General features: G+C 37.1%; 1 pseudogene; it reads left to right on the top strand.

Moving 5' to 3' along the window:
- Positions 1-1,242: 1,242 nt before the first annotated feature.
- Positions 1,243-27,191, top strand: part of LOC141507018 (E3 ubiquitin-protein ligase FANCL pseudogene) — a 142,000-nt pseudogene continuing 116,051 nt past the window's right edge.

Here is a 27,191-nt window from a genome sequence, read left to right as displayed (position 1 = left end):
AGCAGGGTCTGTGAAAAAGATAACAAGTTCAATTTTAGAAATGATGAATTTAAAATGATTGTAGAGCATTCATATGTGTTATAACAGACAGACAGACAGTATCACAAAAATCTAATATGGAATGGACCATTCCAAATGGTACTTAAACAAAAATCCTCTCTATGGTAAATTATTCAGTCAACCAAAAACATTTATGAATTTTTCAGTAAAGGGTAGTAATATTAACAAAAGGTTGAAAAAGTTCTTGTTCTCAAGGAACTCACATTCTAATGGGGAATACAATATGTAAATGGCTATATTAGATATATAGATTGTGGATGGAGGATATTGGCAAAGATAAAACACTAATGGCTGGGGAGCACCTAGAAAGAAAGGATTTGAGGTGCAGCTTGGAAGAAACCAGGAGGTGAGAAGGGAGTGCATTTCAAGCATGGAGATGAGAAACGGTAAAGAGAGTAATCTGCTATTTCCTTCTTTAGTTCATTTTATAGATGAGGAAACTGAGGCAAACAGAGTTAAGTGACTGGCTCAAGGTCAAACAGCTGGTAAGTAAAGTGTCTGAGGTCAGATTTGAAATCAGGAAAACAATGTTTCCGAATCCATCACCCTGTCTACTCTATAGATATGATAAGTGAAACCATAGTATCTGATGAGATCATCAAGTGAAATAGTACAGAGGGAGAAAAAAAAGATTTCTCAGGACAAAGCCTTGGGGGACACATAGTTAGTAGACACCGAGGCAGCTAGATAACTCAGTGGACAGAGCACTGGGCTTGGAGTCAGGAAGATTTAAGGTCATAGCCTACATATGACTCTGAGCAAGTCACTTAATGTCTCAGTTTTCTCTTCTCTAAAATGCAAATAATAGTATTTTCAGAGAAACTTCTTAGCGTTGTGAAGATTAAAGGAGAGAGTATTTTTAAAGCCTTTTTTTATTATTAATTGGTGTGAGTGACAGGTGAAGAAAAGGAGACAAAGTAGAAGTGGACAGACAGGAGAGAAGTGTTGCAAAAACCTACAAATGAAAGATTTCATAGGAGAGGGTAATCAACAGTGTCAAATGTGGCAGAGAGATTAAAAAGCATAAGGACTGAGGAAAATACCATTATATTTGACAACTAAAAGATTATTACTACCTTTAGATAGAGCAGATCCAGTTGAATGTTGAGGCTGGAAACCAGACTGCAGAGAATGAATAGAGAGAAAATGGAGTCACCTATGGTAGATAACCTTGTTAAGGATATGGGCACTACATCAGTGACAATGATAGCTTCAAGTGAGAGTTTTGAGCAGTTAATGGTAAGGGAATCTGCTGGAAAAGATGGGAGGTGATGGGATCAAGATGCTTGTAGGGATTGGGGTGGGGGGTTGTTGCCTTGTCAGAGAGAAGGACCATTTCTCTTTCTTTTTCTTTTTTTAGGTTTTTGCAAGGCAAATGGGGTTAAGTGGCTTGCCCAAGGCCACACAGCTTGGTAATTATTAAGTGTCTGAGACCAGATTTGAACCCAGGTACTCCTGACTCCAAGGCTGGTGCTTTATCCACTACGCCACCTAGCCGCCTCTGGACCATTTCTCTTAATTTGATTTTGGAGAAATAAAATCCGTGAGAGTTCATTTCAGATTAGATAAAAACTTGTATGAAATCCAATTTGCTCTTTAAGCTTGAGCCCACTATCTTCTGTACGTAATTTTCAGTCAGTATGTGACAGACTTTATATTAATTGTTCTTAAGACTTGCTGACTAAAATGAATCTCAACTAATAATCTTGAGGGAAAGCATATCTGTGGGGCTCATGAACTACTGTAGTAATAGACAAGTTCCTCTGCCCCTTGGGTCTACCCCTAGATCTCAAGCTTATCAAACTATGCCAGTTTATCAGAGTGATGGGAGCTGGAATATGTATCTCAAAGAATGTATTTCAAATATTTTTCCTAAAATGTGGTACTCAGAACTGAACATAATAGCTCTTATCTCAGCAGGGTAGAGTACCATGGGACTTCTTTTGATCTGAGTATCTTGCTTTTCCATCTTAGTGGAGGCTAGGACAGTATTAGGGTTTTTTGGCTTCTGAGTCATATTGTTTTCTCATAACACAGCCCCTCCCAAATCTTTTACATGTTTCTAATCTCCCTCATCTTATATATCTGTGAAGTTGATGTTTTTGAACCTAAGAATAAAATTTTGCATTTCCTACTGAGGCAGAGAACCATGGGCATAGAGAATATTGAAATTAATTGGAAATAAAATTTTGTAAATCTTCACTCTTCCTTTATCAATCTGTCAAAACACTCCATTTTGACCTCCAGTCTGACCTTGGCCAAGTTCTCATTGGTAAGCTAGGTTATTCAGGTGCTGAAACAACATCCGAGACTCTCGAGCCTTTCCCCACAGTCAAACTCTCCAATGCAGGACTTGGGCAACTCCCAAGTCACAGCCTCTTCCCATGGACCCTGAGGGGTTTTAAGGAGTTTCCGGGAGGCTCATGCCCTTGTTCACTTCTTGCTTCCAGACTTCTGCTTAACCAGGCAGCTTCCAAGATTAATTAGCAATCCATGTGGCTTTTCTTTGAACTCTTCTTAACTTCTCTATCATTTTCTTTTGTGCTGTAACTTCTTTTAAATAAATCTCTATTTTTGATTTTACACCTGTATTTCTGGATCGGGGAGTGATTCATCACAGGATAATACCAAACTCATGGCAACACTACTATTAAATTTGATCTCCAGATTTGGCTCACCAACTCTTACAAGATTTCTTACTTTCTCTACTTGGATCAATGACCATTTATTAAAGGCTTAATATATTCCAGGCACTATAATGAGTTCTAGGTATACAAAACAGTTCTTGCCCTCAAGGAGCATACATTTTAATATGGGAGACAACATTTAAATAAATAGCTACATAAAAGTATAATCTCATCCAGGGATAGGAGAGGAGCATTTAAATACTGTTTGCTATGTTTGAAAGAGATGTGAGTTCTGATTGTCAGAGAGAACAGACAGCACTTACCAAACTGGTGCCAGACCCTCTAGGGGAGAGACACATTAGGAGACTCCACGGAGGGAGACACAGAAAGACTTTGGAAAGGAAGATTTGCATAGGAAGTTGGTCCCACTTTGTCTTTGGTCTTGCTTGAAATTCTAGTGACTGATTGAATTTCTTTTGAATGAAAAAGGTTTTTATTTCATTTCACTCCCAGCTGAATAATTAATTCATTCTTGAATATTTTTGCTATATTCTAATCTGTTTAACTTCTCTGATTTCTGTTCTTTATTTCCTTGAATAAATGGGTTTACTTGTTATTTGCTATTTGTGATTGCCTTTTCTGCAATCAGCAGTTGGTTGGAAGGGGCTAAAGTGTCAAAAATGAACTAAGGGCTGTCCCCCTTAACAGGAAGCCAGAAAAAGTACCACTTTTCTGCTTATCTTCATGTTTTTAGGCTACATAGATATCCAAAGTGTACAAATAGATATATTTCTAGTACTACTGGAGAAAAGGGCAAATAAATCCCATTTCCTCATCTTTCCCCCACCCCCTGCTCCCATACAGATATTGTCCTTAATTCTGATCTTCTCTGCCAAGGTCAGCCAAGTGTAGATATATTTACTTATGTGACGCACAGACTTGGTTGGATGAGAGGGCAGGATCTATATACAGAGTATATGAAGCATGGAGGTAATCTGAAATGGAAAGCTGGAAGGGGGTGGGTGGTAAGAATGGGGAGAATGGACCTGGACTGTCTTTGCTCAGTCATGAAAGAAGTCAGAGAAACCAAGTGGTAGAAGTGAGTGGACAGAACCTGAGACTGGATCTTTTGAGAAAGCATAGGGCTTAGTGAGTGGAGTTTTCACTGGCTTTGAGATTCTTTCTCTTTTTTACTTCGATTAAATAAACATTTATGGAATGTCCATTTTTTTTGCCCACTATAGAGTAAACCAATTTTAGAAACAGGGAAAAAAACAAAAACTCCAACAATACACAATATGTGTGTGTGGGGTATAATGGGAGAAAAAACCCTTGATTTGGGAGTAGGAATAGTGTAGTTCTAGCTGTGTGATCTTGGATATAATACTTCATCTCTTTGGGCTTCAGCTACCTCATCTGCTGAATGAGAGGGCTAGTTTAGACCTAGATAATCTCCAAAACCCCTGGATGCTGAACATTCTTTAATTCTAAACATCGCCCTCAAGGATCTTAAATTGGTATTGTTGAAACAAGATTTAAACATGTACAAGACAATACCTTTATAAAAATACTCAGGTGTTTCAGTTAAGTGCCACAAGGAAAGAGTTCTTTGGGTATCCATAACTTAGAGAAATAAGCTAGAAAGGACTGTCCAGAAAAGCTTTTCTGTAGAGGGAGCACATTTTCTGTAGAAAGAGGGAGCACATTTCAGACTAAGATAAAAACATGAACACAAGCGCTGAGATAACAGCAGCAGTGGAGGAGACTGACCCTTGTAGAGAAGAGGGTACATATTGGGAAACAGTGGTAAAATAGCATTGTTTGGATAGGTAAAGTTTGAGGTCAATACTATAGAATAAGGATTCTTAACCCTTTTTGAGGTTTAGACTCCTTGTTCTATAGTCCTATTGTCAGAAAAATTTTTAAAATTCATAATGAAGAAAATGCCAAATTTCAGCAAGAGTTTAATGAAAATAAAGATGTCATTTTTTCCTATTTAGGGTTACAGACTTAAAGACTTTTTGAGGTTTCTGGATTCCTGGTTAAGAATCCCTGCTATAGAGGATAATTCAATGTTCTAATTAAGATATTGAGTTTGTTCAATAGGTAGCTGGGCATTGCTATAAATTTTGGGGTAAAGGAATAAGAAATGTGTTTCAGGAAGATTAGTGGATGTAGAAGGGGTCTGGGAAGAGAATAGAAGGAGAAAGACCATTTAGGATTCTATTGTAATAATCCATTTCTAAAGTATTCATTGCTTGGACTAGGGAAGTGGCAATAAGCATGGAAAAAAAATCCAAGGTGACTCTGTGAAGGAAGAAATGTGATAGATAGGCCTAGGCATGTTTAAAGGGTTCAATTCTTTTCCTTTGGATATTTCTTTGATAAGCTATAAAATCCCTTGACAAAGTATGAAATCTTGAGATGAGTTGCAAATTCTTCTCATAATTTCTTCCCCCTAGCAAAGATTCAAGTTAACATACTTTTTGATCTTGAGTCTTGAAAGAGAGTAACCACAGAGGAGGATGGAATGTAGATGACAGGACTCTATCCTTTGGAGAGAGACCAAGGCAACCATTCTGTCCTCTAAGGAATCATGTGCATTGTTGAACTGGGGAGAACAGATGGAAAGCAAATTGGAGCTAGACAAGAGCATTAAGATCTGAAATGCAACCATGTCACTCTCCAGAAGATGAAAAAAGTGCATCAGAAGGAGACACAGGGGGAGGCTAGGTGGTGCAGTGGATAGAACACCGGCCCTGGAGTCAGGAGTACCTGAGTTCAAATCTGGCCTCAGACACTTAATAATTACCTAGCTGTGTGGCCTTGGGCAAGCCACTTAACCCCATTTGCCTTGCAAAGAAAACCTAAAAAAAAACCAAAAAAAGCAAAAAACAGAAGGAGACACAGCCCAATAGTCTGGCCCACAGGCAGATTAGGCAAGTAGAGATGTGGAAAGAAGGGAGTTGTCATTGGATGGAGATATGAAAGGGAAGAAGCGTCAGTACAACAGGAAGACATAATATAATAGTGTAATCCAGACCTCTCTTCAATGACACATGTAATTAGGAAAGACTCCTACTAAAGATAGAACTTATCACTGGGAGAATTAATTTATTCTAAACTTTGTACTCTTTCTCCTCTGGGTCAGGGGGGATATATCAAGGAATATATGAATATATAAAATATAAAAATATACACACATATTTATATATATTTTAATTTATTCTGCTGTTTCATGTATTTTATATTTATATTATATTTAAAATATTCTTTAAATTTGCATATTATACATTTTTATATATTTACACACACACACACACACACACACACACACACACACACACACACACAGAAAGTGATCTCACCAGAGGTGAGGTTGCTGGATGTTCTAGCAACTCTGACTTTTTTCCTCTATACATATATGTCCATACATGGATGTGTATGTGTGTGTGTGTGTGTGTAAAACCAAGATAGCAAAAGTGAAAATAAATCAGGTCAGTGAAACTGGATAGGTTCCTAGAAAAACTAGAAACCAACTAGAAAAGAAAGGAGAACTGTTATTGGCTATTTATGAGTTTAGACATGAGTCCTTTTGTTTTCTGTAGTACTAAATAAAACTCTGCCCTATGTTTGAAGTTTTATTAAACTAAATACTTGCAGAGGAGCTAATGACACTGGGAACAACATAAGCTAATATATAATGTCCTAAGGGAAATTGTGTGTGGACTAAATATCAAAAGATCATACAGGCAGATGCCATATATTCAGTCACATCTGTAGGCAGAGATAAAATTATTGCGAAGCTTTCAAGACTGAACCCAGTCCAAGTGAATTCATAGATTTGTTTGTGAGTCTTGAAGATACAGATGGGCATAGGAAGATGAAGGGGAAGAAGGGGTCAAAGATAGTTCTTGGGTTTTGATCTGGAGTAAGAATTCTGGAGTAAGAATAAGAATAGGGATTCCAGGGCCACATAGCAGGGTGATCATTGGGTGTCTGAGGATGGATTTGGACCCGGATGCTCCTGACTCAAGGTTCAATGCTCTGGCCGCCATCCAGCCACCCCTACTATTATTACTATTTTATTTTATTTTGGGTCTTTTTTTTTTCTTTTTGGGGTTTTTACAGAGCAGTGGGGTTGGGGTGGCTTGCATGTCACACAGCTGGGTGATTGTTGGGTGAATGGGGCCGGATATGGGCTTGGATGCTCCTGGCTCCAGGGCTGGTGCTCCATCCATTGCACCACCTGGCCATTCCTACAATTATTAGTATTATTTTTTAATTTTAATATTTTTCTCTCCCCTTTACTTTATCGCTCAAGTGAGTCTATATTTTTCCGGGGGAGGAGGTATCTTTTTTACTCTTAAACAAGAATATTTTATTAATGTATAAAACACATTATTTGTAAAAAAAAAATGTGCATATGCTTTGATCCAGCATACCACTCCTCAGTCTATACCCTGAAGAGATGATGAAATAGGGTAAAAACATCACTTGTACAAAAATATTCATAGCAGCCCTGTTTGTGGTGGCAAAGAATTGTAAATCAAGTAAATGTCCTTCAGTTGGGGAATGGCCTAGTAAACTGTGGTATATGTATGGAACACTATTGTTCTATTAGAAACCAGGAGGGATGGGAATTCAGGGAAGCCTGGAGGGATTTGCATGAACTGATGCTGAGTGAGATGAGCAGAACCAGAAAAACACTGTATACCCTAACAGCGACATGGGGGGGGGGGATGATCAGCCTTGATGAACTCACTCATTCCATCAGTGCAACAATCGGGGACAATTTGGGGCTGTCTGTAATGGAGAATGCCATCTGTATCCAGATAAAGAACTGTGGAGTTTGAACAAAGACCAAGGACTATTACCTTAAATTTAGAAAAAAAAAATCCTGATATCTTATTGTCTGATCTTGCTATCTCTTATACTTTATGTTTCTTCCTTAAGGATATCATTTCTCTCTCATCACACTCAATTTGGATCAATGTTTACCATAGAAACATGTAAAGACTGACAAACTTCCTTCTGTGGGGGGTGGGGGGTGGGGGGGAGGGAAGTAAGATTAGGGGAAAAATTGTAAAACTAAATAAAATCTTTAATAAAAAAACAAAAAATATATGTAATTTTGCTATATCTTATCTAGATACATACATACATATATATATATATATATATATATATATATATTGTTTCCTTAAGGATATGATTTCTCTCTCAAAACATTCAATTTTGATCAATGTATAGCATGGAAACAATGTAAAGACTATCAGACTGCTTTCTGTGGGGTGTGGGGGGAGGGAGGCAAGATTAGGGGGAAAATTGTAAAATTCAAAAAACAATAGCAAATTAAAAATTAAAAAAATTTAAAAAAGAATAGGGATTCCATCTACAGAACTGGGGAAACTTAGAAGAGAATTAGGTTTAGGAGCAAGAAAGTTAAACTCAATATAGGATATATTTAGTTTGACAAGAAGGAAATTATAAGTGAAGAGAGCATAGAATAATTGGAAAATCATTGGACTTGGGGTCACAGGATCATAGAATTTTCAGAGATGGAAAAGAGTACGAAATCTAATCCTCACCAAAACAAGAATCCCCTTTCCAGTATCCTCAATAAATGATCTTATGACTCTTGGTTTTTATCCTTGAGAGCCCACCACAGCCCAATACCTTCTTTTTTCACTTTTATTTAGTTCTCATATTTAGGAAATTATTGCTCATATTACGACTACATTTGCCTCTCTACAGCTTCCATTCATTGTTTATACTGTTTGGGGTCAAGCAAAAAGAGTCTAATATTCTCCCATGTGACAAGTTCCTGAAATACCTGAAGAAAATTATTCTATTTTCTTCCATATTCTCTTTTCCAGGCTAAACATTTTCAGTTCCTTCATTTCATTCTCATATATCTTCATTTCAAGGTTTTTTTGTCATTCTGGTTCTTCTCCAATTATGGGGTATTTACTTTATCACTATTCTTTCAGAAAATGGTGAAGGCACAGATTTGAGTATTGACTCTTACTACTTATGTACTGGAGACCAGTTACATGCCTTCTCTGGGGTTTGGTTTTCTCATTTGTAAAATGGGGAGGTAAGGGTACTTTATGATCTCCAAAGTTCCTTGAAATGTAAAAATACTCTGATCTCCAAAGTTGAAAATACAGGATTATATTTCAGGTGCAATGAGATAAAAAAAGCATAGGTGTGATTGTTGAAATCATAAGAGTGGATTAGTTTTCAGAGTAGAGAGTACAGATAAAAAAGCAGAAGGATGAAAACTGAGTCCTGGAAGAATTCTCATTGTTAGGAAGAAGAGAAAAGAACAGTCATAGATAGTGAGGAGAAAAATCAGAAAATAAGTCTAATGGAAGCCAAGGGAAGGAGATTTTTAAAATCGAGTAGAGTGACCCAGAGTCAAACTTATAAGGAGATTCAGAGATATCAACCATGTTGCTCTACCATTTAGCAGTTGTCCAATTACTGCAATTATTGTAGACAAGTAATGAATCTCTTGGGTCACAAGCAATATATTTCTTCAGAAGTGAATCTGATGTAAAATTGCTTCAACATTTTGTTTAGATATGCTTCAATCAGTAGGTATCAGTATTTCTTACTTTCTTATAAGGGGATAAGGAAATGATTCTCTTCTGGGATTTATTTTCTTTCAGGTGTACAGAAAGGATGAATTCTCTGATGTTGTTGATTATAATCACATATGGGAGGGCATCTAACCCTTCGATGAATAAGAATCTCTTCTATATCATGCCTGACTAAAACTAATCTTGTCTTTCTTTGAAGACTTTCAGCAAGTAAATCTCCTGAGGCAATTCACTGCATTTTGGATAATTATTAGCATATTTTTCTTAATACTTGGCTTAAATTAACCTCTCTGTATCTTCTACCCATTGCAACTACTTACTCCCTCCCAGTCTAAACAGAACCAGACTAATTCTGGGTGACATTCTTTCAACTACCTGCTATTATATTCAAGTCAAATAAAGAGTAATGAATTTGGATTCAGAACATCTGAGTTGAAATCCCATCTCTGCCATTTGCTACTTGTGTGACCTTAGGGAAGTGATTTAACTAATTAAAACCTCGGTTTCCACATTTATAAAAATAGGGATAACTAGGAGGTAGATCTCCAAGATTCCTTCCCAGTCTAAATATGTGATACTGTGATCCAGTTTAAATATTGTTAGTTCATTTAATTGAATCTCATAGTCCATTTTGAGGTCAAGGCCCTTTGGCATTTTAACTGCTCTCTTCTGAATACTTGTCTAGCTTAGAAAATCTAATACTTCTGATTAACTTAACAGACAGAATTTAGCCTCCTCAAGAAAAGGATAGAATGGTCTGGGAGCAACTAAGAATCCTTTTTCACAAAACAGTGTGTTCTGCTAGGAAAGTTGGAAGAGGGATATAAAGTTAATGGGCAGAATACAGAGAATGTTGGCCCTGTATGAAGTAGGAGGTGATGCCTTAGTAATTCCATAGACTAATATGAAAGGACACAGTCAGTGTCCAATATAGGCTCAGCTAATAGGGACTAAGGGGTGGCCAAAACCAATAATGTGGACTCCAGAGGACTTTGGAACCTGGAAACAAAATGCTCTCCTGTATTGGCACAAGGAACACTGGTACTTGCACTAACTTCTGAAAAGTAGATTCTGGTTTTCAAATTAGCAGCAACGTTGGGCTAATCATCAGTACTGCCACTGTGACCAGTTTCTGCATAGTTGTCGCTGACTCAGGTCCCCTTGATCTTCTGGGAACGCCTTCATTCTCTAACTCTGAGGCAGAACTCTTAGGTAATATGATTATTATGTTTTTTAGAAGGATGCCAGGCCTCTTCAAGCTTCAAGAGTTAATGATTCTAGCTAGGACAATGAGAATACATTGTTAAGATCCAAATCTCCAACTGCATTTCCTTCTTAGAATGCACTGTTCTTTGTCAAATTGTTGAGAGACCCAAGGGGTAAAGGGGTAGCAAGGTCATCAGATCCCTTAAGCGTTTTCATGGTGGAATGTCACATTAGGATGTTCTTACTCTTTTAAAAAAATATTTTTGGTATGAATTTTATCCATCATTGAAATATAAAAAGAGCTTGTTTGTGGTATCAAAGACAGTGAATAACTTTTAATGCATAAAGGGTATTGATAGAAAAAGCTTATGTATTGTAAAATACCTTTGATCTCAAGAAATTCAGCTACATCACACTGAAAAATAGATAATATTAATAACCCAATCACAATAAAATATTAAATAAGGAAGGAACAACACACTAAATATTTTATTTATTCTTAGATTTCTCAAAGTACTTTCAATGGGTAGGCCTTTGAATATACATATATGTACCTAAGTACACTGAATCTATTTTTATCATTGTGGGAATGTTTGTGGTTCACTAGCTAGAACGTTTTAAAACGAGTGCTCCTAGCAAAGCAATCTAATTGCCATTTCACAATGGATCAGCAATACTGTACATGACAAGGTAGCATGGCCAATCTAGACATTTTCAATATCAGCAGTCTCAGTGTCTCCCCTAAAGTGTCACTAAAATTGGAATCGGGGTTTACCAGTCAGCTGGAAAGCAAAAAAAAAAAAATTCTTAAGCTCAGTGATTTCTGATGGTATATTTTCTGTAGTTGCAGTGACATCTTATTTCCCATGCAATGCTTATTGACAAAATGAGTGACCTTCATTGATGCTTACACATCCTCTCTATCTTACTGTGAGTCATTAGTAATTGCTCGGCAGTTAGTGACTGTGGCTAACCTAGCTATGAATGTGTCATTTTTCATTCATTTGGAAACTAAAGAGGTATGCTTTGCCCCAAGTATTGAATGTTAATAAAGTCAAGCTATTTTGTACCAAAATGAGGAGACATTTCCAGTTATTGCAAAATGCAACGGCCTCTCTAAACCTGAGCATAAGCCACTTGGGGCATGTTTCAGATAGACTTATATACAGCAGAGAGTTATGGTAGACAAACAATAAAGAATGATGTGACTTGATTTTTTTCTGTCTGGGAAATACTGGTTTTGTGACCTAGAGGAAATATAGGCTAGCAAATATGTATGTGAAATGGTGAATGTCTTCAGAGGTGAAATGGCATTAAATGGGTCTGCCTTTTCAAAGGATGATCTAGGCATATAAGTAAAAATCATACTTCAATGACTAAGGAAAAGCACTGTGGTCCAAATAGGGGAAAAATGTGTTCCAAATAAAATAGTCCAATAAAGAGTCAAAAAGAAAGTGACAATGTGCCTTAATGTTTCATGGTTCTACATTGTTGAACTGTAGCCAATGAGTCAAATTGTAGCCTGATAATGGTTTCTGGTGAGGAGAGCCATAACTAGGTTGGAGCCTTTGGAGCTTTGCTTAAGAGCACTAGAATTTTGAGTATGCTGATCACAATTACACTATTTTTATAGCATATAACAACTGAGCTTTGTACCTAGTTGGGAAAGTTAATTATCACATAATTCATTAAAATGAGAAGCTTCTAGTTATAGTTCATTCCCTTCCCTCACTCAAGTTACACTCCAGTTAATTTTCCGAACAGACATCCATGGCCATCCCACTACTGCCAGTAGTGGCTTGTTTCCCAGTGTCCCCTGTTCCTTTCTCTTCCTCAAATGAATTGCTCCCTAAAGTTATAATTGCTATGTAAAACTTTGATGGTAACTGTTCCTGTCTTCTTCGTGCAAAGTGCCTGCATTCTTTTGCAAGTACTTTGATATATGTACTTATTAGTGTAGAGGAATAGAGTCCTTAAAAAAAGAGAGGAGGAACAAAGAAAAATTAAAAAATAACTGGTACAATTTGGACTCAGAAGGGATATAAGTTTCAATCTCAGCTCTGTTATCTTTATGATGGAGGAAAATCACTTAATTTCCTGGGTCTTAGTTACCTCATTTGTAAAATGAGAGCATTAAATGAGCTCTCCTCTGAGATTACTTTTAGCTTTAAATCTATAATTGCATATAGTTTGTCTTCCTGACTTGCCATTACCTTTTATGGTAGTCACCACCAAAGCCTCAGCTAACTCATCCCCTCCCTTTTTTTTTTAAATTAACAAATATTTATTTTCTCTCCCACATCTGACTGCTTCTCTCCAATCCATTAAAAAATAAAAAAAATAATAAATAAACAAAAAAGTCTCATTACAACAATCTATAACCAAGCAAAACAAATTCTCCCAGTGGGCTACAACCAAACAAAAAAAAAATACCTCAATCTTCACTTGAAGTTCATTGAAATTCTGTCAGGAAGCAGGTAGCATGTTTTATCAGGTGTCCTCTGGAATGATGTTGCTCTCTGTCCTGATTGTAGTTCTATAGTTTCCCAAAATTTTTTGCTTTTACAATAATATTGGTGTGCAGAAATTATTCTCTTGGTTCTGCTCACTTCATTCTATATTCAGTTCATACAAGTCTTGCCAGGTTTTTCTAAAATCATTCCCTTCATCATTTCTTATGGCAAATCTTGTCCAGTCATTCCACAATTGAAAGGTATTTCCTTACTTTCCCATTCTTTGCCACAATTATAAAGAACTGCTTTAAATAATTTTCCTTTTTTTATAACTTTAAAGACCTAATAGTGAGTGGTATTGCTGAGTTAAAAGTATTACTAGTTTAATAATTTTTTGGACTTAGACATAAAAAACAATACTATAAGCAAATTAGAAGATCAAGGACTAGTCTGCCTGTCAGATCTATGGAAAGGGGAGCAGTTCATGACTAAGGAAGAGTTGGAAAACATCCCCAAAAACCAACTAGATGATTTCAATTACATTAAATTAAAAAGCTTTTGCACAGATAAAACCACTGTAACCAAGATCAAAAGAAATGTAGTAAACTGGGAAACAATCTTTACAACTAATGATTCTGACAAAGGACTCATTTCTAAATATACAGAGAACTGAGTCATATTTTTAAAACAAAAAGCCATTCCCCAGTTGACAAATGGTCAAAGGATATGCAAAGGCAATTAACAGATGAGGAGATCAAAGCAATCTATAGCCATATGAAAAATTGCTCCAAACAAAATTATTATAGAAATGCAAATTAAAACTTCTCTGAGGTACCACCTCACACCTCTCAGATTGGCCAATATGACCAGAAAGGATAATGATCATTGTTGGAAGGGTTGTGGGAAATCTGGAACACTATTACACTGTTGGTGGAGCTGTAAACTCATCCAACCTTTCTGGAGAGCTATTTGGAACTACACCCAAAGGGCAACAAAAATGAACATACTCTTTGACCCAGCAATACCACTACTGGGTCTATACCCTGAGGAGATGATGAAAAAGGGTAAAAACATCACTTGTACAAAAATATTTATAGCAGTCCTGTTTGTGGTGGCAAAGAATTGGAAATTGAGTAAATGTCCTTCAATTGGGGAATGGCTTAGCAAACTGGTATATGAATGTCATGGAATACTACTGTTTTTATTAGAAACCAGGTGGGACGGGATTTCAGGGAAGCCTGGAGGGATTTGCATGAACGGATGCTGAGTGAGATGAGCAGAACTAGAAAAACACTGTACACCCTAATAGCAACATGGGGGTGATGTTCAACCTTGAAGGAATTGCTCATTCCATCAGTGCAACAATCAGGAACAATTTTGGGCTGTCTGCAAAGGAGAATGCCATCTGTATCCAGATAAAGAGCTGTGGAGTTTGAACAAAGTTCAAGGACTATTCCCTTTAATTTAGAAATAAAAAATGAGATATCTTATTGTCTGATCTTGTTAACCTCTTACACTTTATGTTTCTTCCTTAAGGATATGATTTCTCTCTCATCTCATTCAATTTGGATCTAGGTACAACATGGAAACAAAGTAAAGACTGACAGATTGCTTTCTGTGGGGGGCGGGAAGTAAGATTGGGGGGAAAATTGTAAAACTCAAATAACATCTTTAATAAAAAAAGGAAAAAAATAATGTTTTGGACATAGTTGCAAATTGCTTTCCAAATGCCTGGATCAGTTCACTGAGCCACCAACAGTGCTTTAAAGAACTTATTTTCCCATTGCCTCTGCAGAATTTGTCATTTTCCTTTTTTTAAAATCAATTTTGCCAATCTGATGATGATGAGTTGGAACTTCAGAAATGTTTTAAATGATAAAATGTTCAAAGGAAATGAATAGATGCACTAAGAACCAAAATTGTATCTTCTTTTTATTTTATTTTATTTCTTTAAAAAAAATTTTTGTAGGTTTTTTTTGGTAAGGCAGTGAGGATAAGTGACTTGCCCAAGGTCACACAACTAGGTAATTATTAAGTGTCTGAGGGCAGATTTGAACTCAAAACCTCCTGACTCCAGGGCTGTTGCTCTATTTATTGCACCACTTAGCTGCCCTCTGTCAGTATCTTCTTAAGGAAAGTCATTCTAGGCATGGATCCAGTACTAAGTTCTCAAGAATAGGAGCTCAACAATCAAGAAAATAGTAAGAAGGGGCTGCTAGGTGGCACGGTGGATAGAGCACCGGCCCTGCAGTCAGGAGTACCTGAGTTCAAATCTGGCCTCAGACACAATAATTACCTAGCTGTGTGACCTTGGGCAAGTCACTTAACCCCATTGCCTTGCAAAAACTAAAAAAAAAAAGATAATAGTAAGACGAGCAGGGAGGAAAAAAAGTTGATAGGGAAGACTTTAAAGAGGAGAAAGAAACATGGCAGCCTTTATGAAGTCAGCCACTGTACTGCATTTAGCATTACTTTTCATCTTTGAAATAATTTATATTGTTTGCATTTATTTAGTGATTTATACTTTTAAAAGTGTTATCATATACATTATCTCATTTCTCTATTTCACGGCTTTGTAATTTCCCATGGCATTTACTTAGAAGATGGCTTAATCTCTGTTCAAAGCAGAGTGTTCTTTAAACACATTAACATTGGTGTGTAGACAATTTGACTGGGTTATAGTTTATAGGTGACTTTCATGTAAAAATGATTTCTTGTGCAGTGTTTTGCCATATGGTATAGTTCATACAACCTTCAGGAATATCCCCCCTCAGAATCCATTGTTTTAGAGATTCATTCAACTGATTTTGTGCATTGGAGTGTAGCATATTTCCAATCACTGCAGAAGCTTCCCAATGATTTTCAAGGACATTCCTGTCTATTGTAGAGAATGGAACAAGGAAACATTCACTTACTCTAACAATGACAGATTACCAACCAAATTTCCTTTTGAGATGTCTGTTATGAAAGTTGCTTAGGAATGATGGGGCATTGATTCTTAATGACATTGCTATTCTTTTCTTAATATTAAAGTCACAGGCCTAGACTCTAGGCATATTAGCCAGTCTGTCAGTCAATAGAGCATTCATTAAATATGTTCCCCCCCCCCCCCAAATCTTATTTATCAGGCCCTGGGCTGACAAAAAATGGCAAAGGACAATCCAGGCTTTTTAGGAGCTTAACTTCTAATGAAGGGAACAATATGCAAATGACCATTTGTAGACAATACATAGAATAAACTGCAGATATTCTCAAAGGGAAGATACTAAAATGAAGCACTGGAAAATACTTCTTGTAGGACTTTAGATGAGACTTGAAGAAAACCAAGGATGTCAGGAGGTAGAGATGAAGAGGGAGAATTTTAGGCAAAGGGGACAACTAGTGAAAATATCTGAAGTCTAGAGATGTGGAGACTGATTTTTTTTACTCAGTTGCCAATCAGTGTTTAATACCTGTGTGATGGTTTCATTCACAAGATCAGACTCTATAAATTGATTCTTAGGCATAAAGTCTTGTCAGGTGAATAAGATACCAAAAATCTCTAAGTTAAACTGGCTAGGTTAAAGACCAGATACTATTGTGTGCTTCTAGCCTCAAGTTGCAGAGATTTGACCATTATTGGGCAGTTGCAGAGGCAAGATCTCACAGAAGGGGAGCAGTTGTCAGGCAGGACCTGAAGGAGGGGGAGAGCTGAGATGCCACAATAGGGACAGGATGTTTCCATCAGTTAATATCTAGAATGCTGATGCTAAAAGGTATAACAGGAACACAGGCTGAGAACATTATGCTAAGGGAGTAACCAAGGATGGATGTCGAAAATGCCAAAGCCAGTTCAAAGATGCCAGGAGAGCAGAGTCAAGGACAGAATAAGCCTGAGGGGATAATAGGTTGCTGTTGACTCTGCACAACTTCCTTCTACTGGCAAGTTGAGATATGTTAATGATGTTCCCTTTAGATTCCCTTTAGCAAAGGCTAAATTAGTGGGAAGCAGGAACTGGACAATCCTATCTGCTATCCAAATTGAGCAGACCAAAATGGAGACCAAAGGACTATTGATTAGTGTTTCATTTAAGAAATTATTTGCAATATTTTCTTTTGCTTTAAGTGAAATCATGATAAAAAGTGTCATATGAGTTTAAGATTTCAAACTGAAAGGATCTTAGATATTAGAGATTTTTAAATGTGGAGTTGAAAGAAAATCAGAGGTCATCTACTCTAAACTTCAATTTTTTACACAAAAAGGAACTGAGATAAAGAGAGGAAGTGATTCATCTAAATTCATACAAGCAATATATGGCATAACTGGAATTTAAACCCAAATCTTCTGAATCCAAGTCTAGTACATTTTTTTAAAACTATATAACTCTGCCTCTGGTATAGCTCATTCACTTTGTAGATGAGAAAAATGGCCCTACCACTAAAATGAGGTGATTTACCTAAAGCCACAAAGTAACTACCAGAAGGTAACAAAATCATAAATAACAAGACACAGAGCAGAACAGAATTTCAGAACTAAAAGAGACCTCATAGATTATGAAGTTGTAATTATATTAACTTGAATTTCCTCTACAATATTTCTCTTAAGTACATGGTGGTTGGCTTCTGCTTGAATGTATTCAGTGAGATAGATAATCACCACCTCATGAAGCAACCTATTCTTTTCTTTGGGGAGAGGAATTGAGAATATACTATTAACAGAAGCAAAGTTTTAAGAGGAACTACTTATAAAATCAATAATTCATGCATTCATCTATTTATTTACCCTCTGTTTGACCTTCATTTTCAAAGACCATTACATCAGGGAGTTGATGCCATGACAAACATATGAATTGGATTTGAGTGAGGGGGTGTTGTGCTAAGTTACCAGCCTCGCTTTCTCCTCTGGAGTCATCTGGATCCAGTGGCCAGATATGAACCAGGATGATTGGAGATGGTCCTAGATGTGAAGCAATTAGGGTTTAATGACTTGCCCAAGGTCATACTGCTAGTAAGTGGCAATTGTCTGAGGTCAGATTTGAACTCCTGTCCTCCTGAATCCAAGGCCATTGCTCTATCCAAGACATGAAGAGGTTATCTCCCAAGAATTCAAGGATGCCTTCATTGTCCATCTCTATAAAGGTAAAGGGAATAGATTGTCCTGTGACAATCACAGAGGTATTTCTCTTTTAGTCACTGCTGGTAAAATTCTTGCCGGAGATCTCCTCAATTGACTGATGCTTCACCTGTAGATGGTCACCTCCCTGAGAGCCAGCGTGGCTTCAGAAAGGGTAGAGTATTAGTTAATATTGTGTTTGCTGCCCAATATCTCCAAGAAAAATGGCAGGAACAGAACAGAGGTCTGTATGCAATGTTTGTAGATCTGACCAATGCCTTTGATACTGTCAGTTATGAGGGACTATGGAAAATTATGTTAAAATTTGGTTGCCTGGAGAAGTTCATCAGTTTTGTAAGTCAATTCCATGATGGCATGCATGCCCAGGTTCTGGATAGTGGATGATGTTATTGAGATTTCTCAGTCACCAATAGAATAAAACAAGGATGTGTTCTTGCTCCCATGCTTTTTTACCATGATGTTTTCAACCATGTTATCAAATGCCTTCACTGAGGATGAACACGGACTCAAGGTCAGCTACTGCACTGACGGCAAATTCTTTAACTTGAAAAGGCAAAAAGCCAAGACCAAGTGGAGGGAGTGCTGGTGCATGATCTTCTGTTTGCAGAGGACTGTGCACTCAATGCAGCCTCTGAGGCTGAAGTGTAGCAAAGTATGGGTCAATTCTCTGCTTCTTGTGCTAATTTTGGTCTAACAATTAACACTAAGAAAACACAGGTGCTCCATCAGCCAGCATCACACCATCCATATATGGAACCATTGATTATAGCAAATGGAGAAGCTTTAAGTACTGTGGACAAGTTCATTTATCTTGGCAGTGTCTTTCTGGGAAGGTACACATTGACAATGCGGTTGACACTCACATTTCCAGGGTTAGCTTATAATTTTGGAGGCTCTGAAAGAAAGTGTGGGAGAAAAGAGGTATTAGACTGATACCAAACTGAAGGTCTACTACAGCCTGTGAAACCTGGACAGCCTAATGTCAGGAAACCGAATTGCTTTCATTTAAATTGTCTTAGGGAGATTCTGAAAATCACCTGGCAGAAGACATCAGACACTGAGGTCCTTTCTTGAGCTAAACTTCCTAGCATTCCAACATTACTACAAAGAGTTCTACTACAATGGGCTGGATATGTTGTGAGAATGCCAGGCATATGCTTGCCAAAAAGATTATTCTATGGAGAACTTACACAGGGTAAGTGCTCACAAGGGGGTCAGAAGAAGCGATACTAAGCCACCATGAAGTTCTCATTCAACATTAGAACTGACTGTACAGCATGGGAGACATTGGCACAGGACCACCCAGCATAGCATGCCCTCATCAGAGAGGGGGCTGCACTCTTTGAGGAAGGCAGAATTGAAGCAGCTCAAAGGAAACGCGACTCCTAAATTTAGAGTAGCCCTCCCCTCCCAGTTCACATGGACTAATTGTGCCTGACCCTGGTAGAACATTCTGAGCTCATCTTGGTCTGATCAGCCACAGCTGGACACACTGTAATGTGTCTCAAGCATAGGGATGTCATTTTGGTCTTCTTCGATAATGGACAATAACCAACCAACCAACTATTTACTCTCTTCTACCCTCTCACAGTCATCACTAACCTTGCACACTCCACTATTATCCACTTAGTTACTAGGTACATTGCTGATAGAGTTGAGCAGTGGTAATTAATCCTATCTATTAACACTCACCTTTCTTCTATTCTCTATCTCAGCATCATTGAAAGCAACATTTGTAATAATAAAATCTGATCCTGTGGCAAAAAGTACTCCATTCTCCAGAATCCTTGCAAATGTAGGGGTGTTTAGCCATTAGGCTGAAGAGTAAGTCTATTTTCCATTGAAGATGAATGTGTTGATCCATGATCTTGGAGGTAAGAACTCCCAGCTGGGTCAAGTGAGCTCAGGATGATACAGTACAGAGATATAAAAAGTATGGAGCCCTTAACAGGAAAAATTTTCTAGGAGATATATAGTAGATAAAGTGTTAGAATTGGAGGCAGGAAAATAGTTTGAATCTTTCTTCAAACACTTACTAGTTATGTTATCTGAGTAAATAATATAATTTCTCATAATTTTATCACCTGAAAAATAGAGGTACTAATATCTACCTCACGTGATTTTTGTGATGATCCAAAGGGCTCTGAATTTTGAGTTTTCCCTTTATTGATTCCTGATCTCAGGTCCCAAATACCACTTTCTAGACATCTCTATGCCATTACTACATCTTTATGCCATTACTTCTCTCAGTCTTTTTAATTCAATCTTTATATGTTGCTTTAGGGAAGAGCCTGCCTTCCTTGTTGGTGTATTCTTAGCACTTGGAAAAGTCCCTGAAACATATTAAGTAGCCAAGTAAATGTATATTCATTTATTCAACCACATCTATAGATCTCTCTCAATCTCTCTCTGTTTCTCTATATTTTTGTCTTTCTCTGTCTCTGTCTGGCTCTTTTCTTTGAATAATACTGAGCAGGGAAATGAAATACCATACTAAGAGAAAAAAGTCTAGGGGTCACTGGAAAATCATCACATCAGGTGTGTTTTTTATTTGAAACCAAAGGGAAGTGTGTGTGTGTACCTGGGACTCTAGCAGAAGACTACTCCAAAGACCTAGATGGCAAGAAGGGAGAGTTCCCTTTGGGTCTGAGAAGAGACCTAGAGGACGTAACATAGAGAGCACCAGAAAGAAAAGACCTGTAGGTTGAAAAGGAAATGGCAACAGGGAATGCTTAATTAACAAAGAGTACTTAATGTCAGAGATTTATGTGAGATTCTAGCCTTAAAATTTACTTCAGTTAAGTGTAATTTGTATCTTCCAGTTCCCTCCTACTGTGCTAAATATTGTGTATAGCAGAAGAGAACGAGCATACTGGACCATAGTGGATACAATACTATTAAGAGAAGAGAATATAGGAAAAGGCCATGAACAAGACAGATGGTCTTCAGAGGAGAGAGATGGAGGAAATTTATTTTTCTTTAAGTCAGAAGCAGGAGTCTACTTGAAGTCTTTTGTTGGGGACCAATCTTTGGGACAGAATTGTGGGCAGTTTCATCCCAGCCTCCTCTATGGAATGGTGAATGCTTGAGTCGCCACACCCAAGTTTTAGTACTTGACATAGACTCTTTATTCCCTTTAGAGGCTGATATAAAACAAAAGGATTAATTGGGGCAGTTAGTTAGGTGTATAGGGGATAAAGCACCAGCCCTGAAGTCAGGAGGACCTGAGTTCAAATCCAACCTCAGATACTTGCTATCAGTGTGACCTTGGACAAATCACTTAACTATCTCCAATAATCCTGAATCATATCTGGTCACTGGACACAGTTGGCTCTGGAGGAGAAACTGAGGCTAGTGACTTAGCATAGCATCCCCTCACTTAAATTCAATTCATGGGCTTGTCATGGTCTTTGAGAATGAAGGACAAATATCATCATCAAAGGATTGATCATTTTATCAGTGTAGGGAACAAATTAATAATAATAATAACAATAGTAGACATTTCTGTGGCATAGGATTTGCAAAATTATCTCATTTTATCCTCATGTCACTTTGGGAAATAGCTACTATTATTATCCCCATTTTACTGATAAGGAAACTAAAGTAAGTTTAAATGACTTGCCAAGGGACAAATAGGCAGCAAGTGTCTGAGGCTGCATTGAGATTAGAATTATTAGATAAATCCTCCCACCTGAATGTGATTTGGTCCTAGGAAAATGTTTGAAGTATGTGGACATTGTGACAACACCAGAGTTATAGTGTAATAACAGAATTTGAACCTACATCTTTCCTGGGAGAAACCTACCCATTAAGGGTCAGTTTATCTTTTTTTACTTCTTACTTCTACATGCAGTTAATCTAAGCAAAACAATGTTTAGTTTAAGTCTATGATTCCCCCAATACAACCGCATCTGCAACTTGCCAGGTAGTCACTGTACAATATGAGTGTCTAGTATATTTTTTCACCCATTTCACCTAATTTTCATGATTGCCAAAAAAGCTTATAATATACAAAGAATTCATAGGACTTCATGAATTAACTGTACAGCACCTAGTAGCCCATTAGACTCTCAGAAAGTAAAGACCCCCTTTGGGAACTGTTGATAAGAACTCAGCATTCACCTGAGAATGGCACTGTTTGGACAACTGATAAGAAAAATATGACAAATTAGCTTCCTCCCTTGCTTCCCCACTTGCCCTCCCTTGCCTCCTCCCAACTCTATCTTTTGAACCATAGCCTTAGTCTATTAGCTGAAGATAGTCTTATTGACCGTCCTCTTTTTTAGCAGTCTACTTTCTTCTAGTTTCATGATAACAATGAGAAGGTATTTATTAAAAATCTATTAAATTTAAAGCACTGTGTCCTGAGCATGTCAATAGAAAATCAGACAGTCCCTGATTTCAAGGAGTTCACAACTCAACTGGGGAGACAGTTTATACAGAAAATATTTTCCTTTTAGGAGTTCTAGCACTAAACTCTTTTTATTCAGAAACTCTTAAACTTGGAAATCATTGAATTTAGGATTATTGATAAAAGAATCCCCAAATCTGGCAAAATCCATTCTCAGAAACTCTCATTTCTGACTCAAGCTCAGAAAAAAGTAATAGAAAGGAGCAAGAAAACAACAATAGTAACTCTTCAGCCTCATCATGTGCCTTCTTGCAAGTTGTCATTTTTGCTTTTGTTACTTGAGGTGGGAAGGGAGAAATCCTCTCCCCTTCCTTGGAGCAATCCAGGTATAGAACCTTGAGGAAAAAAAGATGATGAAAAAGGACTGAGTCTTTTGAATTTTCTGGACTAAGGAGAAAGAGTGATTTCCAAGAACTATCTCCCCAATCCATTCCTCTGTCATCCACTTTTACTCTTAGAAGTCAGTTATCTTGGAGAAAACTCTAGTCACTCTCAGCTAGCGGCTTGTTTACCTCCATGAGAGGTCCGGTCAAGGTCCTCACCCTGGAATTTCATCAAAATCATTTCAAGGATATATCAAATTGATCAGCAGCTTCTCTGATGAATCCTCTTTACTGTAATATACAGGGTATTGCTTTTAAAGCTCCCTCACTGCTTCCCAGAAACTTGCCAAATTAAGTCACTCCATTTACACACATTGTTACCATCAGCTGGTTGTATATATGCTGTACATAAAAAAAAAGATGTTCTTTCCCTTTCTCCCCCCCCCCCCCAGAACTAATTCTATAGACCAGAATGCAATTTGAGCCTGTGCTTTTTGAGATATGTTAATGGGCATGGGGGAATAAGGAGTTTAATGCTAACTAGATCAGAAAATGGCCTTGTTTGCTTTTAAATCTTCAGTTCTCTGCAATGACTCACCTGCCTTCTGAAGCCACATTGTACTCTCTGTTCTTTTAAGTCAATTTGTAGTTGGGCATGCATTAGAATTAATTAGTGGATTTGGACAACCTTTTTTTCTTTAGGAACATAGAACTGAAGAACTCAAAAGAACACAGCAGTTATTCATTCAATTTGCTTCATTTTACAGTAGTAGAAACTGAGGTCCCAGGGAGACAATAGGACTTGATTTCAAAGGGTGAAGAATACTTTTAAAATGAAGGGATCCTGATTCTTATCTCAGTTCTCTACTCTTTATGTTTCAATAATATTTTGTTTCTTATCACCTTATTGTATTCAGAGGGTGTACTCAGAGTGTATACTAAAAGATATTATCCAAAATAATATCTTTCTTTTCTTTTTTTTTTTTAGGTTTTTTTTTTGCAAGGCAAATGGGGTTAAGTGGCTTGCTCAAGGCCACACAGCTAGGTAATTATTAAGTGTCTGAGACTGGATTTGAACCCAGGTACTCCTGACTCCAGGGCTGGTGCTTTGTTTGCTACGCCACCTAGCTGCTCCCAAAATAATATCTTTTGAGAAACAGAATGGAGTAAAAAATTGTTAATGGAGTCAGGAAGTCCCGTGTTCAAATCTTCCCTCTGACCATGGGTAAGTCTCAAGGCTCAGGAAGACAACCTGTCTTCACCTTTGGAGAGAATTTCCACACCAAAGTGCCTATCACAAATGAAATCATTAATCCAATGATATCCCACTCTCTTGCTTTAGTAATCTGTACATATGATTTATTCCCCCTTATAATCTATAACATCTGTATAGAGAGGGACCATGTTTTATTTAAACTTTGTCTCTCATTAGAGCCAATACAATGTTTTGCATATAGAGGTGCTAAACAAATGCTTATTAAATTCAAATTTGTTTTATACCATCCTGCTTTCTCAAACTGTTTTCCTGAGGATGTAATTTTGAAAAAAGGCTATATAGGGATTATCTTGCCAAAATAAAGTCCCTTCCTGGTCCCAGTCTTGGCTGCTTTTGGACTTGTCACGAGACTGTATAGAAACCATGAAGTGTTTAAAGGGGAATTAGAAAATAAGTTCCATCAGTTTTCTAGAGCTCCCCACTTCCTTATTCATTAGCTCATTACTGTATCTCATGGCCTCTCTAGATTGTGCCCTATGTTCCATGAACTGCCTCTCTCTCCCCACACACCACACACTTGCAATCTCACACACACACACACACACACACACACACACACACACACACACAAACACACACAGACACAGAAATTCTTCTTTACTCAGAATGTTGATCTTAGATTAGTGCTGGGCAAAAAGGATTTGATTAAATTTATCTGTACTAAAATATGATTGTAAATTATGATATAACTCCTAGGAATATTTGCAATATATTATGACGCTTCTTTATTTGAAGGAATAATCCTCTAATATTGGAATTTTAGGAAGTGTGATAGACTGATAGGAAAACTTTTTAGAACAGAGAGACCTTCTTGTGCCTTTCAAACTATAACATAAAAGCAACTGCCTTCTCGTCTTTGCTTTGGACTGGACCTGATCATTTTCATTCACATTATTATTATTCATAAAGCATTTTGCACAAGCTGCTATACTAAGAATATTAACCAGATATAACCTCTACTCTTAGACACCTATCAACCTAATAAGAAGAGCAATAACTTGGAGAAACAAGAATATAGAAGAAAGGATAGTTGGTTCTTGTCCTTCATTATCTAGGGACATCAAAGTGGTTGTCTTTTGATTCATGAATAAATTGGATTTAAGTGGGGCAGAGTTTCCTGAAATTGTCTGTCTCACTCTCTTCCAGAGTTATCTTGGTTCAATGGCAAGACAAAGTCAAGACAACTGGTGACGGCTCTCGATGAAGTGGATGACTTTGGTGTCTTTGATGTCTTCATAGAACCTGCTTCAACTACATTCATGGCTGTTGGGAAAAAGTGTTCTCATCCTCCCATTCTACCAGTGGAAGACTTCACATGCTTGGATTAGACACCCACTCACCTCCCCCCACCAACGCACTGATAACTTTGAGACTCTGTCAATCTGATTTAACCCATCTGCTGAAACACTTTACCAGAGTGTGACCACTGTATATGCTACAGCTTCTTGAAGCCACGGGTGAGAGTAGGTGGCTCAGGTGGACATCAAAGATGGAAAGTAGATCTTGAAAAGGGCTCAGCCACCCTCATACCAGAGATACTAGTCTTCCTTGAATACTATTACATCCCCAAAACAGAGAATGAATGATGATAGGATAAGGAAGCTACATCATTATGGAATCTTATATCATAGCATCTTAAAGTAAAAAAAACAAAACAAAAAACTTCAGAGATCATTTAGTCCATTCCAGTACAGCGCAACCTCCACCTTTTTGCCTCTCTACTATTCCTAAGTGATTAGTCAGCCTGTTTTTTTTAATACTGATCAAATGATAATATAGTGGAAAGAGTACTGACTACCTATATGATAATTGGTAGGTAATTTAATCTCTTGAGTTTCAATTCCTTATTTGATGGCCTCAAATTTGACTCCAAATCCATGTTTTATGACTTCAGGTTCCAAGAAACTTTGAAGCTCACAAGGCAGACCTTTGCATTTATGGATAATTTTAATCATAAAGAACTCTTCCTTTTACTGAACAGAATTCTGCCCCCGTTTCTTCTACCCATTGTTCCTCTTGCCCTTTGGGACTACAGAGAATTATTGAATGTCTTCTCATGAGAGTTCTTCAAAAAGTAGAGGACAACATAATTTTGAATACTCTTACCATTCTGGTCACCTTCTTCTGTGTACTTGTGCTTATTAATATCTCTTAAAATGTTTTTCTTGAGATTGTACATGATGATCTCAGTATCCTTCAGATTTCCATTAATACAGACTAAGATTTCTTTTTTGGTTGCCACATAACATTCTTGATACATATTGAACTTCCAGTAAATCAAAGTACCTAAATATTTTTCACACAAATTGTTCTCTCTCAGTATCATCCAATCTTGTTATTTTTAAAATTTATTTTATTTTCAAATCATGGAGCAAAGCAATCATTTCCAAAACACTGTAGAAGAAAAAAGATGATTGCACATGAAACTGTAAATCCACTACAACCTGATATTCCCTCCAAATATACTACAGTGATCATGTAACTTTTTCTCCCTTTTTTCTTCATCTTATAATTGTTCAGTTGATATTTTGTTTTTAAACATAAGATTTTATATTTATTCTTAAGAAATTTTTCTTTGTTAGAATCAATTCATTATTCAGTCTGTAGAAGGCTTTTAAAATCCTAAATCTGTCATACAACATGATTTATTATAAATAAAGTTTGGACAGTTGCTAAGAACAGAAAGTATTCTCTATAGGACAAAGTTCTAACCTCTTAATTCTTTAGGATATTCTCATCATTCATGCATTTTAGACTTTCTACAGTCAAGCAGGTATAATCAGAGTACTAAGCTCAATCAGGCCATGGGGATGTCAAGCTTAATAATCTCAAGAGAATGATCTTACCTATCCAGGAAGCACAATTAATGTCATTTTTCACAAAGTTTCATACAATTGCCTATTCTGTTCAAGGGCATGCCTCATAGGGATTGTACCATTATCGAGCAGATATAATCTCACTGAGTTAACCAGGATCATCTGATCAGCTTCCACAAAAGAAAGTGAAAATTCATTCTTTCCAAGCTTATTCCTTATGCTCAATAAGTTATGGTTAATATATCCTTTCCTGCTTTCCCAATCCATCATTCCCTGCTCAGGTTTCTTTTTTACTTTA

Source organism: Macrotis lagotis, chromosome 1 (assembly GCF_037893015.1).
Source record: "Macrotis lagotis isolate mMagLag1 chromosome 1, bilby.v1.9.chrom.fasta, whole genome shotgun sequence".
Lineage (NCBI taxonomy): Eukaryota > Metazoa > Chordata > Mammalia > Peramelemorphia > Peramelidae > Macrotis > Macrotis lagotis.
This window is presented reverse-complemented; position numbering and strand designations above follow the sequence as displayed.